At 33.7% G+C, this 19408-nt stretch overlaps 1 pseudogene; it reads left to right on the plus strand.

Moving 5' to 3' along the window:
• Positions 1 to 260: 260 nt before the first annotated feature.
• On the plus strand, positions 261 to 18134 carry LOC128219232 (uncharacterized; annotated as a pseudogene).
• The last annotated feature ends 1274 nt before the right edge of the window (positions 18135 to 19408 follow it).

The raw sequence follows: 19408 nt of genomic DNA on the forward strand, positions 1-19408 counted from the left end.
ATAAAAATTATATGAAACCATTGAATGATATCAACCTGTCTTTTATCTTTTTAAAAGTCAATCTAACAAAATAAATATATATATATACTTTTCGAAATTGAACCATACCAATCAATTGTCGCAAAATTGTGTGAAATTTGTCTTTATTTATGATGACAGTTTAGCGATTTTGAGGATGTGATTATAAATGATATATTTTAATATCACAATTTCTTATTTCTGTCGTACAAAATAGTCGGGAACGGTTAGTTTAACACATAATGGCTTTCGAACAGCAAACCCAACAGCAGCACGGCGCTGAAAATATGTTTGTGCGTCGAACAGAGCGTTTGCATGTTCAGCACTATTACATTGTTCTGTTATTTTATATTCGAACAAAGCCAGTATATGACTTTTACTGTCAGCCTTTTTTCTTAATTAAATGTATTTAATGACTTCTCTTGATATACAAAACAGTCACATTGCCTTCTTTTTCCAGAAAAATCAACTGAAACTAGTTTGGATTAATAACTCTAAAAATAAATGCCTTGCACACACCTGTTTAAAAACTAGTTAAAGAGTTGTATTTCATTTGTGCTTCACATCACCACAATTACAAGGTAATCTAGATATTAATATACCTCCATTGTTGGGAACTGGCCTATGTTTTAGTACGACCATAAAGTTTTGTTTATCAACAATGCACACCGATAAATACGAAGTTATCTTAAATTATTGGGCAAAAAATCACCCAAAAGCATTAACGCGTAACTTATTGACGCCTATGTTTACAGAAAGGTTGTACTTATAACCCTAAAGAAGCAGTTTACAACATACATCGACATCAATGGAGACAAACGGGCAAGCATGGAAGAGGTTCTCAGTTACCTTAGAAAGTATAACCCAGACGTTACGCCACGACAAGTGAGGGAGTTCATTGCTCGGAGGGATAAAGACGGTGCGTAACTGAGTCCGTCTGTTCTAATTGTATTGCTTGTTTAATAAACAATTAACACAAAATACTGAAATTTGAACGTATTAAAAACATGATTTAATGATAGAACATCTTCGGTAAAACGATGATTAAGTGAAACAAGCATTGTTATTGGAATTTGATCTAATATTTTCGGAGAATGTAAGTAAACATGATTTCAAAAGGCTGGCAGCCAGATTATGACGGCTAATTTTGTTGTAAAATTACAAATGTTAACGACGAAGCTTGGTGCTTAATGATTGATTTTGACTGAATACGTAGGTTATAATCTAAAATGAGATTTATTAGCAAAACTTAACTATCATAGTAATACTCGTTTTTTCAATATGATGATAAAGGCCTGATAGACAATAAATGTGCTTCGGAAGAATATTCAGAGTTTATTATTGTCATAAATGGTTAACGTCCTTAATAAAAAAATGTAGAAACACTTGGTCTTGAGCAAAGGAGGTCCTAGAAGTCTTAGCAGTTTTTATAACAATATTTGTTTGGAAATCCTTTTATTATAGCTGACAATGTTCAGTGTTTTTTTTTAGTCTATAATTTCTCTTTTGGAAAGGCGTACATCTATTGTTGTTAAATAATTTACTATTTATCGATTCTTTGGATTAGTACCTGTTAAAACACACATGTAACTGATGGTATGCATGTAGTATGTTGGGTGTCATATTGACAGTTTACCACTAAAATAAAATTGAAGGAGGTTTCACATAAAGTATATCAAGAAGAAATTGTAATTTTGAGGGTGTTACATAGTTGATGTTACTTTCGACGGAATCTGCAAATCGATATAAGGATTCGGAACTCCTCGGAAGACTCCTCTTTACGACGCCCCTAGAATTAATGCTAGTTGATAAGTTGAAGAAGTTAAGAAAATAATGATGATAAAAATAATTTATTGTAGTGTTTTATCTAGAATATTTTATAACTTAGGTCAAATTGGACCCCGATGAAGTGTATAATTGCATATCAAATTAAGATGCAGAAGAGTAATGACCTTCGTGTTATTAAACTGTTAAATTGTAATCATTACTTGCAGCGTAGATAAATGTATTAAATTCATAAAGGTGTATTGTTGCATAACATAATTTTATAAAGCTGACGAAGAGTAATGACCTTCGGCTTGACTTCTAAATTGTATTTATTACCAGATCTGCTTGCAATGTAGTCAAATGTTCAGAACTCTGACATTGAAAACGATCTTCAAACATCCGAAGTTGTTTCGAAGGAAAATTGCCGAGGTGTTCCGATCGGTATGATTGTAGCTGATTCGTTAACATGTTAGTACAATCAAAATAAAAGATCATTGTTTTGCTAAGTATATTAGGTGAATGCACTATTTCTGAGGAAAAACAAAGTACCTACACAATGCACCTAGTCAAAATGTCATAGATTGATTTTATCTACGTTTTTACGCCTACATTCAATAGGAATAGATACATTAATACACTAATGCAGATTAAAGTTGTTTTACATGTGCATGTAATGTTATGGTAACTGGCTCGTTGAACATATTGACTAATTGACAAATTCAACTTTTACCTTAACCATCCGATACAGTCGCTCTGGTGACCGTTATCATCACAACTCGTTTTCAAATACACAACAGTATAACACACCTTTGAAGAAAAAAGTTATCGGGGGCCTATAATTTGCGTAGGAAAAATCCTTCCGGTTTTCACTTAAAGCAGCTTTTGTCAGTTCCTCACATTACTTTGTTTTGTAGTGTGTCGTTAGCTCATGCAATGGCCTCGTTAAGAGGATTTCATGTCAATATGATATCTATTTGAATGCATTACGAGAACAAGAATGCTATTTTGGCGCCCACATGTGCAGCTTTATGGTAGTGTATTTGAAAGAGTTAAATCAGTTGTTTATAGCTGTGTCTTTATGGTAAGGTCATAATTGCCGAATGTATTTCGATGTTCTGTAGTTTGTTTTACTCCAAAATTGTTTGTATTAAAAGCAGTCTCAATAAACTCCAAATATTGCTATGTCACGAGTGTGACTAAGTATAAGCTATCATAGCTTTCTTCACAATTGTTGTAAGATATATAATGTTTAAACTAAATAACGATCAGTACAGGTCGACTATTAAATACGGTCAAAACCAACGTTGTAATTTAAACAGGATTCAATAAAAAACATTTACATATTCGAATAACTCTTTTGTCATACAGGACGGATGGAAGGCGGTTAAAGGCCACCTATGTGTATTTTCTTTAAACAAATATCAAAACTACTCGTGAACCTCTTTTATATGACCAATTAACACATATCCTATATTTATCCTCACACCATAACCATTTTTGGAAATAATGGTCTGTACTTCGCATTTGTCACATTTGTACAGTATAAACGCCATGATATTCCGCTGTCGTTGACGAATACATTTCAAACACGCAGTACAAACTTGTCAATTGATTTGTTTGTAATTATGTTACTTAATCAAGACAATGAAGGCTAACGCAGACGAGAATGGCCTTATAGACAATAAATGTGCTTTGGAAGAAAAGTTTTTTTATTGTCATTAATGTTTAACAGTCTATTTTGATAGAAAGAATTTAAAACTAGATAGTATTCGCATCTGATGAAATAAAGAACAGTTATCATTAAAATGATATGATATGTAGTTTCGGCGTTAAATATTTTAGCAATAGTAGGCTTATGTGTACTCTGACATAAATCATTGATCACTGACCGGAACTGCATACTTAAACTTCTAAAATGTCTACAATCGCTCAAACTTTGCAAAATGTAACCGATTATTTTCAGATACCCCGAAATTCACGAATTAAACAACCATCTAAATGCCTTTATTCAAGTAACAACAATTTTTTACGAAGACTCAAAAACATCTTATAAGACTTTTGGTTCCTTACGTCCACTCTTACAATTTGTTGTGAATTATATATAACCAATACTCAGGAATTCCAATTTAAAATATGGTCGTACGATACGTTCGGTGATAAGACTGCGTTACATTACAAAACAACGCCTTAATCTATGTGTTTTTATATCATTGAAAGCCTTTTCAATGATATAAAAACACATAGATTAAGGCGTTGTTTTGTCATTCGAGTAGCAAGTTAATCAATAAATACTTTTTAAGAAAAAACTAACTATGGTCAAATTTTACACACTCGGTACAACAGTAACAATTTAATTACATCACATTTGCATTTTCATTATTTAATGACTCTGACTTGTGTTATATGAAACACATGTTTAATACATGCGATCAACATATGTCAAAACATATTACAACAGCTGCAGTTATTGCATTTCCTTAGTTAGGAACCATACAAATATGTTTCACAAACTAGAGAGTAAGAAAAGGTCGACCCCATTTGAGATTGTTGATACTTAATTGTTTCCATTTATTATTGTTCATGTTCTGTTATGTTTTCTTACCATCATTACAATTGGGCTTGATATTCGTCAGTTATACATCATAAGGTAAAAAAAATCGAAATTGACACAAATGGTTTCATCAACAATTTCCGTTGATTCAGATTTGGACAGATTTTCAATCCATAGAAATCATTATGACACAAAGTATAAATGAAAGAATGAATAAAGTATATCCTTAACAGTTTGTATAGTTGCAGATAAAATGTTCAAAATTAAAACGTTTTATCATTTTCTTTTAGAGTATCAGCCGCTTTTCACTGAGAAATGAGCAACGACAGTCAAGCACGGCTGAACTGTTATGCCGTTGGAAACACTTTTAATACACAAACAAGAAAACAATGTCGTTCGAGCTTGGTAATATAGATATTAAATGCAAAAGTGTTAACTTATGGGGTTTTTTCTTCTTTTTTTATATATATTTGACGTGTTTTACTTTTAAAAACTACTTTACCGGCATGTGTTCTTTCGCCATTTGCTCAGTAACTTAGTATGATAAAGAGTGATCAGATTCATTTATTAATTTAGAACTGCATTTTCTCTTCATTGGTTTTGCAGCATGTACAGTCATCAAGACTTGAACATGTTTGAGCGCATTTTGAAATTAAATCCCTAAATATCAGAACGGTTGCGACCTATCAAGCCAAGAACCCTCTAGGCAAATTAAGCACACTACTTCAAAGCAAAGATAACGTAAAATGGCATTTTATGAAAAATAATTATGATTATAAATTGTAGCAAATCTCAGTTTTGTTCGATACTTTTTCTGTTGAATTTTAAGATATATACAAAATAATATATATATATATATATATATATATATATATATATATATATATATATATATATATATATATATATTCCTTCTATGATATAAATTGAAAACTTATCTTAACAAATATTGTATTTCGATTTTATACCGTCTTTTTATGGAGCCATCGTTTTGGCAGAAGAGTATTACTTATTGAACCGGCGACATATAAGGTATTTCAGTATTTACTTATTGATGAACTTAATATATGATCCCAATACGCTCATTGCAGTTTGACTCTATGTTTTTACTTCGTGTCAAGTAAAACTAACTTGCAGATTGTTTAAAAACGATCCTCTTTTTTCTGGACGCATATTTTGTCTTGCACTCTATATTAACGATATGTTTACCCATTTCCTTTTGCATGTTCCCAATTAACAGAAGAGCTTGGATCAATTGGGAGCAAGTAACAAAGAAGATAAATGTCTTCCTTGTATTATTTTTTTCATATTGATCAAGCTGTAGAAAACATGATACCTGATTTTCTTTAATAGTCCCATGTGTGTTAAGTTTGAACTAGTTTTTTAATTAAGTTTTAGCACAACCTGATCATTATATAATTTTAAGGCTTTATTTTGGACAGAAATATTTTAGACTAACTAATGCAACGTTCAATGATTGGAAGCAGCTCAATCGGTGTGTGGTCATTCGAAAGTATTCATTTCTGAAGAACAATAACTACAGACAATGGCAGCATTGGTTGTTTTTAAAGTTCCATTGGCTACATTATAGCTTGATTCTATGGTGACATGAGCGATATAAGTGACCGCTTTTCTTATTCGGTTGGGGATTGATACTATGACCTTCTTCACCCGAGGCGGACGCTCTTCCAATATGACCACCAACTCAGTGATATTGTGACATTGTGACATTGATATCATTGGAGATAACAAACTACGCTTATGGTTTGTACACACTGTAATTTGTTGACTTGAGTCAAGGGCTTTGCATTAAAATCTTGAGTATGACTTTTTGATTAACGGTTTTATACAATTAAAAGTTGTTTTCTCCAATTGGAATTTGCTGATTTTAGACCATATACATAGACGAAAAATAAGTGTATTTGATATATGGAGTTTCATAAGCCGATATAAAGTAAGTTTACCAACGAAAACCGGTACATTATAAAAAATAACATAAGATGCAGCATTTTGTCCTTAGACTCTGTTTCAGATTCAACGAATTTCAAACAAATAACGATATTACTGAATATCATAGTTTAAGCCCAAAAAGGCAATAAAGGCCTATTGACTGCAGAATGGATTCATTCCACGTCATCCCCGTGTTGTTTTAATGGGTATTTTTAGCAAACTGGAAAAAAGTACTGAATCAATTGACTAAGGTATAAGGCCATAGAAAATGTGTACGCATAGGTGCTTTTTTACAACGATCATTGACAAGTTAACGTTTAATAACAGAGTGAAAAGAAGGAAGAGGGAAAATAAAATATACACTATGACCTAATACATAGGCAAAGTAGAAGTTCAAAAGCAAAGCAAACAATTCGATAATTGCATTCGAACATGGTGACAAGGTAGGCTACACTTTGTAATAAAACTACCAAATAAGCAAACGTTAACATTTAACAATGTGAATAACATCGATATCAACATTGATCACATGTATGATGTTTAGGTGAATAGCATTGTTTTATTAATGGCTTCCTTCCATTTATCTCTACGAGTTACGCTGATTTGGGTATTCACAAAGTTTTTAATCAAGCTATGCAAGGTAAATGTCTGTATATGTTTCTGTCGTACATTGGAGTGTGGATGAACACAATAATGCCTTTGCAGGTGTTTGCTAATATCCGGTCGTTGATTACTTGAAAAATTCACTTGTCAAGTAACATGAGTAGTCAATTAATTCACAAACTGGTGTCCATTTTGAGAGGCCGTGAGAAGGTACCCCTGGTTTGGACAGACCCCATAACCTTCTGGGTAAGATGCCAACACCTGTACCACTGAACCACTCTCACTATCCACGCATAATTGTTTGGCTAAATACATATTTAATATTAATGAGCGGACATTATATCAAAGGAAGTGCAAAATAGCATTGATAAAATGACAATTCATTGAAATCAGTAATAATTAAGCCAAACAAACGAAGCAACGTGGACACCGTGTCGCGCCAATTTTCAGACCTAGTGTGCGCGCTGTCAACTTTGACGACACATACTTTGGTTGAGGGGTGATAATCAGCGATAGCATGCACTCTCCATTGAACGCACCAAACAACTGATCTAATTTTATCTTCACCTCGAGGTTGCATGACCATAAACACATACATTTTCAAGTTTGCCTATTTAAATGTTCTCATTTGGTTAAGGCAACATTTATTTCATATTATGAATTGTAATTTCACGATATACAAAGTATTGTTCATTTAATATTACTTACATAGGAGCAGTGTATAAAGCACCGATTGAATGAAACGTCGCCATTACTTACAATAAAATGATTCAGTATAAATTGATGTAAACCGTTAAAGTCGATGAAGACAATACCAACCCGCACTGAATTGAACACGCACGACAAATGTGTGGACTGCTTGATAAATTTTGTTTCTAAATCAGGAAAATAAAAGATAAAGCAGAATCGAATGGCTTCATAGACAAAGGATGTGATTGGAAAGAAACATCGAAGTTAATTATTTTCATAAATATTTAATCTCTTGACAGAAGAAAATACGAAGATGCTTTCACAAAAGTAATGGAGGTATTGGCAGTTTGAACGATATTTGTTTAAAAAGAGGGCTGAGAAGTTGCGAAGCGTTAGATGATTGAATCTTTATTGCAAACGTAAACAAAATGAAAACACAATGTCTGGCTTGTTCATTTATATAAGTTGAGAGAAGAAAAATGGTTCCTACACAATAATACGATGGTTTGGTAGGAGTTGGCCGACACATATGAATAAAATAATGTAAAGTTAAATAAAATCGGAATTAACAATTTGCTTCATTAAAGAATCCGACCATCTTACCCTATTTCTTGGGGGCATGAAACCGTAAATAAACATTTTGATTTTTAAATCTGAACAAGTGCACAGGCCGAGGCCGATACTGAAAGGTAAAAACGAGAAACATGCACTTCGGTGGCCCTATTAAAATGCTTAACATGTTAAAAATATATCATATAATTACAAATACTTAACACTCATGTTATACATATACTAAACAACACAATCTGTTTCGTATCTGCATCTAGCAAGCATACCTTCCTTTTTGCATTCTGTATGAATTTAGTGACGACTTTGTTAAGTCAATATCATTTGAAGGTCCGTCCTGTCGGAACAAGACGAAAAATGAGATGCCGAGATACAAGGGTATTTAGTTATGCCCAAGGTTTAAATTTGTGCTCGGTTACAAAGGCTACGCTGACCACTTCCAAAGGCGCAGAGACCATGAAGTTTTCCCGATAGAAATGGGATTGTCCTAAGCGGTTTCATTTAAAAAAATGTTTTCTGTGTTTCTAAATGCCAAAAACCTCCAGGACACATAAAACGAATTTGTGATGGTATTAAAAACACATTCTGTAAGAAATACTGCTTTTTTGTGTTTGTAACCTTTGAGATTTTGTTTATAACCTTTCTTTACGTAATTAATGTGGCTTATATTTGTAGCGTTTCTTGTTTAACTAAGTCGCGTGTTTAGCTTTTGTTTTAAACATTTCTTGTCGAATTTGCAGTTGATGTTTGGAGCATTTTCTTTTTGTATTCGTTTAATAGGGTCTCTGGTGTTCGTCTAAAATATTTCTGTAGAAATTGCTGCAATGATTAACGAGAGTCATACCTCTTTGGGACAATTACGTTGAATGTTCCCTAAACTAAAAATCGCAAACAAGATTGGATTATACCTACAAAAAATAAACTCAGACAATTACAATGACAGCTTATCTTCCGAAATACACCACGGGGACTTAAAAAACAGAAGAGTACTTCTTGGAGAAACCGCCAAGAAATTGCACACAAGCTTCATCGTAAAGTAGAATCCTTCGGCAATTCCGATGCGTTTTGTAGTTTTATCTTTAATTAATCTTCAAATGTAACCCGGTGTTTGCCTTTTATATGCTGCTATTCACAAAAGTTCTGGGATAAGGCGAAATGGTAAAGAAAAAACAAACAACAAAACCAAAAAGGTGTCTGCTAATTTTTGTATTATGCTTAATACAATGGGATGCATTTTTAAAACAATACGGTTTAGTTTTATAAAAGGCAGGAAAGCAGATATTCTTCTTATCCGACTTTTGCTATATCTAAGGAAAACATTTTGAAGGTTGTTGCGACGGATGGACCTGTGTAGTTAAACAGTAAGCATACCTGCTGGATGATTAATATCATGTTTTATTAATCAACTTTTACGTATTAGACGCGATGCGGGGACAATAGTGGTACTAATGCTAAACGATTAAGGACAATATTTGCCAAAGTCCGCCAATATGAATTTCCGTCGTTCCGATTAGCTACAAAACTCGCAAAATACAGAATTTGAGAAATGGACCATTTTTATTGGCTGTCGAAACTCGCCTTTATATGAGATTTATGCTGGAATTTTTTTTAAAGGGCATTTTGTTTTCCTTGTAACCGACTGTTTTAATAATTGTGTGCGTCGTTTAAAACATATTTTGAAATTACTAGCCTATTTAATACTTCAACCAATTTATATGGTATGATATAATAATTGTATTTAACCTGCTTGTGCAATTAACGATAATAATCTTTTGGAAACCGACAAGATGGCCGAGGAAAGATAGAACTTCTGTTCAAGTTTTTTTTTTAAATAAAAAATACTCAAGGGGCGGTACGAACCCTGTCTCTAGGGAAATCATTTAAATCAAATAGCTGATCGTCGTGTTCCGTTACTTTCATTGTATTATTGAACAAAGATCACATGCTCCTGTAGTTAACGTTGTATTCTTGAGAAAAGAGAATATGTTCCTAAGGTTTACATTTTAGTATTAAGGAAAGAGGCATATTCCGAAAGTAAACATTGTATTATTTAGCACAGAGGATTACGGAATAGTATTGCTTATGCAAGTAGTTAAGCTACCTGGTTTCACACGGTGCTTTTTAAAACTATAATTAATCGACGTAGCAGCAATGTCCCAGGGAGTGGAACCGTACTTCTACGAAGTTGATAATTCAACCTACGTTGATTCATGAGTAAGGCCCTTAGATGATGCTGATCCCAATGTCCAGTTTCGTCAGTCAAACAAACATGTGGCCCCAGCCGCCTTAAATCATATGCTAACTTAAGTCCTTTTCCTAACTTAAGTACTCCTTGAAAACTTTGCAAAGTTTTTTTTAATATCTTTAATCTATTTGCATACTTTTATGTACTTTTATGCACAAAACCTAATACACATCTGTCAATTTGACAATGAAAATTTGACGAAATCGACATTAGACGTTTTATGAATACCGGCTTAAGGTTATAATACCTAACAATGCGCAGCTGAAGAAGGTTGTAAAACTTCCACGAATGTTTGCTTAAGTAAACAGCATACTATGTCAAATTGATGTTTAATTACCTTAAGAAATTGAAATGCACTGTTCTCACTTCATTTGCCCTGCAGAACAGCCATTTTACTCGTCAGAAAGAATCCAAGAATGGTGATTAAGTTGTTATTTATGTGAACTACTAATTTTAACTGTGGTTTAATATTAATGGATGCCATTGGTTTGAAAATCACATGCACAATCTCGACACATCTTTTACTCTAAAACCGGTTGTTATCACACTTTTTCAAAAGGGAACCGTCTCATTAATGCAGACATTTTGGAGTTCAATATAAGTCATTACTCCATTTTCTTAGTGTTTAATTTATTTTCATCGGATTTGCTTCAAGGAGCAAACAAGACATGTTTCGGTCGTTCATTTCGAGAAAAAAAATACATTCACAGAGAAAATTTCATGACTGAATTTTAGCGGTTGAAACAAGAAACTGAGTATTTTATTTTTGAAAATATTTATGTCATTCATATATAATATGTATTCCGAGATGAATTCAACTTTATAGCCACCGAAACCAATAATAATAATAATAATAATAACATCTTTAAATCTCAACGGGCTAAGACTTCCACCCCTAGTGAGCGCTTCTGTTTGGCTGACCCATCCAAGGCGGCAACCAAAACATTTAGTTTGATGAATTTTGTCTGTCTGTGTTGTTTTGTGCGTTGTGTATGATGCATGTGGTCTATCTGTGTTGTTCTGTGTGTTGTGTTTGATGCATGTGGTCTGTCTGTGTTGTTCTGTGTGTTGTGTGTGATGCATGTGGTCTGTCTGTGTTGTTCTGTGTGTTGTGTTTGATGCATGTGGTCTGTCTGTGTTGTTCTGTGTGTTGTGTTTGATGCATGTGGTCTATCTGTGTATTTTTTTACGTTGAGTTCGATGCATGTGGTATGTCTGTGTTGTTCTGAGTATTTTGTGTGCCTCTCGTTTCGTGTCAGGTGGACATAAGCATTGCGCCTTAAAACTGAGCTTTTCTCTCTTTATATCATTGTGTAATTAAAGCTAAGATACCAACGTTTTTCTTTTCAGGTTCCCTTAATTTATGAACGAATCTCGTATGGCACGGGGCGTATTTCTCTTCACCAATGTAGACAGAGTTTTTCACATTCGCCAAATAAACTCTTCGATGAAGAGACATAGTAGATTCCCTAAGGAACAAGGACATGTTTGCGTAGCTTTCTAGTACACATTCTTGTAGATTTAGTTCAAGGTGTCCGATGAAGTTTATGAAATTTCGATGCCTGGAGACCCCATATAAATATGGCGTCATTTGAAAGGGTTTAAAGAAAACACTATACAACAGTTTATCATTTCTTTGAAGAAAATAGTAATCGGGGGACTAGAATTTGCGTTGGAAACATCCTTGCAGATTTCACTCTAAGCAGCAGTTGTCAGTTTACAGACTTACATCAATGTGGAGTGAGCCGTTTGCTCATGCAATGGCCTCGTAAGATATTTTCATGTCAACTTGATACCTCTTGGAATGCATAACGAGAGAGAACAAGACCGCAATTCTGCGCCCACATGTTCAGCTTCATTGAACTGTGTTTAAAAGAATTATTTCAGATGTTTTAGACACGCCTTCATTGTTAGGTTATAATTGCCGAATGTTTTTCGCTTTTTTGTAGTTAATTTACAGGTAATTTACCATTACGAGTTCAGTACGACTCAATAAGGAAAGACTCAAAGCTAATATCATTTTCGATCGGGCATAGTTCTGCACGAATCAAAGGCGAAATGGAAAACAATAAAGTTTAGATGATATCAAAATTGTACAAGGTAACCGGTTTGGTGTATGTTACGGTGAGATACGGTAAGTGGCGCTTCGAACGTGTTAACTATTAATTAGCAAAAAACAAAATATACATTAACCGCACTATACAGTCGCTATGTGGATTACGAGCTAAGTACCAGGAAATTCCTTCGATCCTGCATTTAACGGCGTGTGATTTATTTTTTTAATAAAGGGATATATTTTAAGTAAAATTTAATATGGCTCTAATGCGACCAGTTTACATGTGTTTAATTAGTTTTATCAAGCAACAATTGAACACAAGGAAGCAGAATTCGCTCGGAAAAGTCGAAAAACATAAATCATCTGTGATCGTGTTTTGTTCTTTAAGAAGCAAACGCGAAATTACAAATCTGGTAGTATATGGTATCATAATTGCGCTGTGTTACAAGGCATATGCATGTACTGTTACGGTGAGTGGTGCTTTGAACATGTTAACTGATTGACAAATGCAAAAATGCAAAGCAAACATTAACAACCTAATACAGTCGCTTTGCCGACCGAAATCATCACAGTTTGTTTTCAAGCATTACCGCTACGAAGACATAATAGCACCTGGGGGAATAGACTTTGCGCTAGAAACGTCCTTCTAGTTTAAGCAGCAGTTGTCCGTTCATAGCCTTACATCATTGGGGAGTGAGCGCAGAGTTAATCTAATGGCCTCGTTAAGGCCATGTTTTGATGTCGACTAGATATCTGTTTGAATGCATAATGAGAACAAGCCAGCCTCCAAATGTGCAATATTTTAGTGTGTTTGAAAGAGTAATTGCAGTTGGTTTTAGATGCGCATTAATAGTCTGGTTATATTTGTCTATATATTTTGATGTTCGGTAGTTCATGTGCAAGTATTTTCGATAACGAGATCAGTACTATAACATGCGTCTTTTATCCTGCAATTAACGGCTTGCGATATCATCTTCATAAAATGGATAAATAAATGATATTGTGGCATAAGCATTAAACACGGATAATTTAAGCCAAACATTAATTTTGCAAACGCAGAAAGAACGAATATTTATTCGAACATTTCGATCGTAAAGATCACAGTTTGTTAGTTTTTTATATGTGAAAAAATACGATACATTTTCATAAATTTAAGCTGCCATTTATGTGTTAAAACGACAATTCAAAATTAGAAAAACAAACACAATGTGAAACAATTCAACAGATGATTTTGAAACAAAATTCTAAGATGGGACGAAAAAGCGCCACAATTATCTTATCCCTCAACCCAGAACGTTTATCCATCCTAAACCATAAGTCAACAATGAAGAGTGCTTTTTCATATGAGGAGAAGAATATCAATATACTTTTCAAAATTGAACCGTATCATATTTCAATTTTTACTATTTTCTGTGGTATGGACATTTTGGGAACGGTAATATAAAGACGCAATGGCCATCAAAAACAACCAAACAGCAGCACGGCGATGGAAATGTGTACGTGCGTTAAACAAAGCGATTGCATGTTCAAGCACTTTATATTGTTGTGTTATTTTATATTCGAACAATGCTAACACATGAGTTTTACTATTGGACTTATTTCCTATTTTAATGTTGCTTTTTGCCTACTGTTCATATACAAATACGAACAAGTTTCCTTCTTTTATCAAAACCCCCAACTAAAACTAGTTTTGATTGATAATTTTTAAAATAAATGCTTTTGCACAAACCCATTTATAAACTAGTTAACGAATTTCATTTCAGATGTGCTTAACAATTCCACATTTACAAGTAAGCTAGATATCAATGAAACTCCAATGTTGAAAATCAGCCTATATATTACTATGCTCACAAGGGTCTGACTGAATTGTTGATCAAGAATGTACAACGATAAATACAAAGCTCTCTTAGATTTCTGGGCAAAATATAACTAAAAAAACATTTACGCGTAAAATGACGACGCCGTTTACAGAAATAGTGTCAGAATTCATAAATTAGCTCTAATGGAGCAGTTTGCAACATACATCGACATCAATGAAGACGAGCAGTAAAGACGGTGCGTCTTTGAATCTTTTTTGCTAATAGTATTCCTATTTAAAAAAAATTAATAATGTCACACAAAAAACTCATACACTGTAATGTAAACGAAACAAAAAATGGGTTTTTGTAATAAAACATATTCGGTAAAATTTGGATTTATTGTAATATATTCTATGATTGTAACCTATTTCAACAGGCGGGAAACCAAATAATGACGGCTTGTTGTAGTTGTAAAACCACAAATCTAAACGACGAAGCGTGGTACTTTTGAAGATTGATATTGACTGAATATGTACGTTATAATATAGTATCGTTGTAAAACTCGTTTATTTCAATATGTTCTACTGTTTTTGTGCTGACGGTCCGAGCTCAATCTATGGTCTGTTTGCCTAAACCCAACTCAATTCAAAACTCATTTTACTTCATATTATGGCAATTACCAAATATTGACATGTTTTGTTTTTATTGCACTCATTAGTTTTATTCATTATTCCAGTGATTTGTTTGGTGAACAAATAAGTTGTATCAAGAAGTATTTATAATTTTGAGGCTGTTACAAAATTGAAAGGCAAAGTAAAAAAACGATATATTGATGTTGCTTTTGACGGAAAATGCCGGAATCTGGTAATCGATGTATGATTCAATCGGAACACTTCGGCAATAAACGCTTTACGACGAGTCGCGGATTTATTCTAGTGCAATACTAAAAGTAGTTGTGAAATAAAAAAAATAATAGTTATTTGAAGTGTTGTATCTAGAAAATTTTATTACTCAGTTCAAATTGGGTCCCAAAGAAGTGTATTATTGCACGTAATATTAAGATTCCTAAGAGTAATGATCTTCGGCTTAACTACTAAATTGTAACTTTTACGCGATCTACTTGCAGCGCAGTTAAATGTAAAGAATTCTGACATTGTTAACCATCTTTATACATCCGAAGTAGTTTCAAAGGAAAATGGCCGAGGTGTTTCAATCGGTATGATTGTTGCTGAATGGTAAACATTTTAATACAAACAAAATTAAAAGATCATTGTTTGGCTGGTAAATGTATATTAGGTGAATGCACTTTTTTTCAAATCATTGTATTCTTGCTCCACGTTTGTAGGCCTACATTCAATAGGAAGAAACTACATTTATGTACTAATTCAAATTGTAGATAAATGTCATCCCGGTTTAGAAACACGTGTTCCTGGAACAATCACTCTTGTCAATATAGTATATATAAGGTAACGCTTCATAAAACATTCATGGGTTTCGCAGCCACATCTCACATATACATATCCTCCCACGAGGCACATGTCAATGTCAATAACTCGAACAAAAACAGATATACGTTCTTATTAAATGAAAACTCTCCGGAGATTAATAAGTGTCCGTTCAGACTGACTTCAACGACAAATGGTTGATATTTATAGCAAGAGGGGTGTTGTAATTTGTTTTGGATACTGATTTAGATAGCGACTTAGAAATGCTGTTTAAACAACGAGTTTGGCAACATGGCAATCAAGTAAGAAATTAGAACTAGATTGTATACGCATCTGATAAATTAAAGAACAATTATAAAACAGCCATTAAAATGACATCATGTGTAGTTTCGTCGTTTATTTTTTTAACAAAAGAAAGGCTTGTGTACTCTGACATAAATCATGGATCACTGATCGGAACAGCATACTTACACTTAAAATATCTACAATCGCTAAAACTTTGCAAATTGTAACCAGTTGTTTACAGATATCCCGAAATTCACGAATTTAACAACGGTTACCAACAAAATGCCTTCATTCAGAAAAAAAACAAAACATTTTGACGAAGATTTGCAATAAGACTTTTGATACTTACGTCAATCTTAGAATTATTTTGAATGATATATAACAACTACTCGAGAATTCAATTTAAAATATGGTCGTAATTAGTTCGGTGATAAGACTGGGTCACATTACAAGATAACGTCTAAATCTATGTCTAGTAACGACATTTATAATAAAGAAAATCAGAGCACAAGGTCACCAACACAACATACAAAACGAAAACCACAAAAGTAACACAAACAGGAGTATACATGTATATGTTATAATGTCAAAGAACTGTTGATTTAAACCGGTGTGCGGTTCTACAATTTAAGGCGGCGGTTCCCTGGAATTGCCGACTAACTGATGGAGGTTAGCACCCCTGATTTCGATGTGACCACCGCGAAAGAATGGTTCAGTCTAGAGGACACGAATGGGGACGGATATGTGACACGTGATTAGCTCATCAACATCGTCGAAACACTGTGATTTCTGTTTGTTATCGGTATGAATTGAACATGTGTAGATTTCTTGACTGCATGGAATGGATTCCTCACTTTTTTATTAATAAACTTACCTGAATCGGACATAGTCTGAATCGAGTGGCATGGCAATTGACCGGACACAAGCTGTCAGTCAAGTAGCAAATTAACCAATGAATATATGCTTTAAGTAAAAAAAGCTAAATATGGTTAAACTTGACACATTCATTACACTCGTAACAACTTAATTACAATACATTTGGTTGATTGTTTTAATATTTAATGAACCTGCCTTGGGTAATATAAAACAGATGTTTTAGGCATGCGATTAACACACAGCTACAGTAATTGAATTTCGTTACTTAGGAACAATACAAAGATATTTCACAAACTACAGAGTAAGAAAAGGTCGACCCCATCTTATTTCGCTGATACTTGTTTCCCTTTATCATATTTGATATAATATTACGCCTTTATCGTTGTACCATAAGTATAAGTGAATTATTATCGTGCCCACAATCAGGTCGTGATGCACCCGGAAGATGCAAGACAGACGGTGAACGGTTATTACATGGTGGCGGACGCCAACGGAGACGGGAAACTTTCTTGGACAGGTAGGTTACTGGTCTACGTCTGAGTTGTGATTATCATAAAACTTTGTTTTGTTTTACAATCACGCAATGCATTATGGTTTACTCATTTGATTACCGCGGGAGAAAATGATACGCATTTAGACATTATCTCATGGTGGGATATCGGAAAATATGGCGTTTATAGGCTCCATTGCATTTCATGAATGCATGTCACGAAAACAGACGTTGCTCAGTTAAAGATTAAGATGGACATATTCAGACATCTTCTAAAATGTATTCCTATTGCTGTTTGCGCTTTTGCAAGTTTAATGCATTGAAATAAAATTTGCATTACGAATGAACACGTGTTTTGTTATAGTGAAGTTTTTATTACATAAAGATTATATTGTTTTGTTCATTATGATACTGATAAAAGGAAATATAATCGTGCTGCTTTAATAAGCTGTTGCTAATGATCTAAAACTGTTTAATTCGTTAGTTTGGTTATAGTTAGGCAACAAGTTTATTAATTAGTGTTGAACAATTGAATTGTTTTAATATGCAAATTTGCCAAAAGAGATTATTTGGATAATCTATCAGCTTTTATGATTATTTATAATTCAATATTTATCTTTTAATTATTATCAAAACACTGAATGGTGCAAACTAGCCAAAAATAACATGTAAATAACGATCCAGTTTTATATAATAGGATGCAGCAGTTTATGGTATTCTAACATGATATGGAGATTCATCATTTACATAAATTGCATTTGTCTGACAGAATCGACCGTCTCCGTGGCCTAGTGGTGGATAAGCGTCCGCCTACGGAGCGGGAGGTCGTGGGTTCGATCCCTGGCCGCGTCATACCAAAAGACGTTAAAAGTTGGTACAAGTAGCTTCCTTGCCTGGCGCTTGGCATTTAAAGGGCAGTGCTTGGAAAAGTGGTGTACTCAGTACTGGTTTAACCCAGGAAAGTTGTACCCCGTGTATCGGTGCTTTACACCGAGCACGTAAAAGAACCAAGGGGTCTCTTCGAAAAAGAGCTAGGGTCTCGCACCCGGACTTCCTTGTATCCCACCACAGTCTCTTCAGCGTGCTGTCCCTTCAGCAAAAACAAAGGACCCCGTTCGAAATAAGTGCTTGCACTTTCACGGGTTATCCTTGATCACAAGGTCTAAAGAAATGCATACATACATCGTTAATAAAGATTTAATATATTTATTCATGCATACGCACAATACGTTTGCAATGTTTCCTATCATCTTCAAAATTATTAACATGTATTTTAATAAACTCCTTTGAGTGTTTCTGTAGAATTCAATTAACGAAAACAACAACAACAATGGAAGATGATTGTTTACCTTTAACTGTGTAGACGCCTGAAACATTGTTTGCATCATATAATTTGGTCGACCGCTGCTGAATATTCTTAAAATGTTTATTTACTTGGGTAACATCACGTTTATCTGCTGGGGTCGTTTTCAATAAGCAACTTAGACTGAACTTGAATTTAAGATTAAAACTAAGTGTTCTGATTGGCCTGTATATTGAGCTGACCAATAGGCTAAATGGAATCACACCCCATGCTAATCATTTAAAATCACACATCGTAATATATGGTTTTATGTTCGTTTATTGTTATGAACTCTTACCAACATTAAAATTAAGCTTGTTATTCGTTTATACATATTAAGTTTAAACATTTTCATGAGCATTTGTTTTTTCTTTATATAATTGAAATTTTACCAAAATGGCTTGATCGATTATTTCCGTCGACCTATTGTGGTCTTGAATATATATTTTTACCCCCCCCCCCCGCAATCATTATGACATAAAGTAATAAAACATAAATATAGTATAAAACTATCAACTATTCACTATTAAGGCGGCAGTTGAAAACACCTTAAATACATAAGGAAGAAAACAGTGTTGATTGAGTTTGTTAATATAGATAAATACAACAGTTTTAACTTGTATTTTTCCATTATTATTATTATATATCTATTTTGGAACATTTTTTGATTCTTTAAAATGAACTTTACAGGCATGTGTTTTCTTCGCCATTTGCGAAGTAATCA

This window comes from Mya arenaria, chromosome 15, assembly GCF_026914265.1.
Source record: "Mya arenaria isolate MELC-2E11 chromosome 15, ASM2691426v1".
In the NCBI taxonomy this organism is placed as follows: domain Eukaryota; kingdom Metazoa; phylum Mollusca; class Bivalvia; order Myida; family Myidae; genus Mya; species Mya arenaria.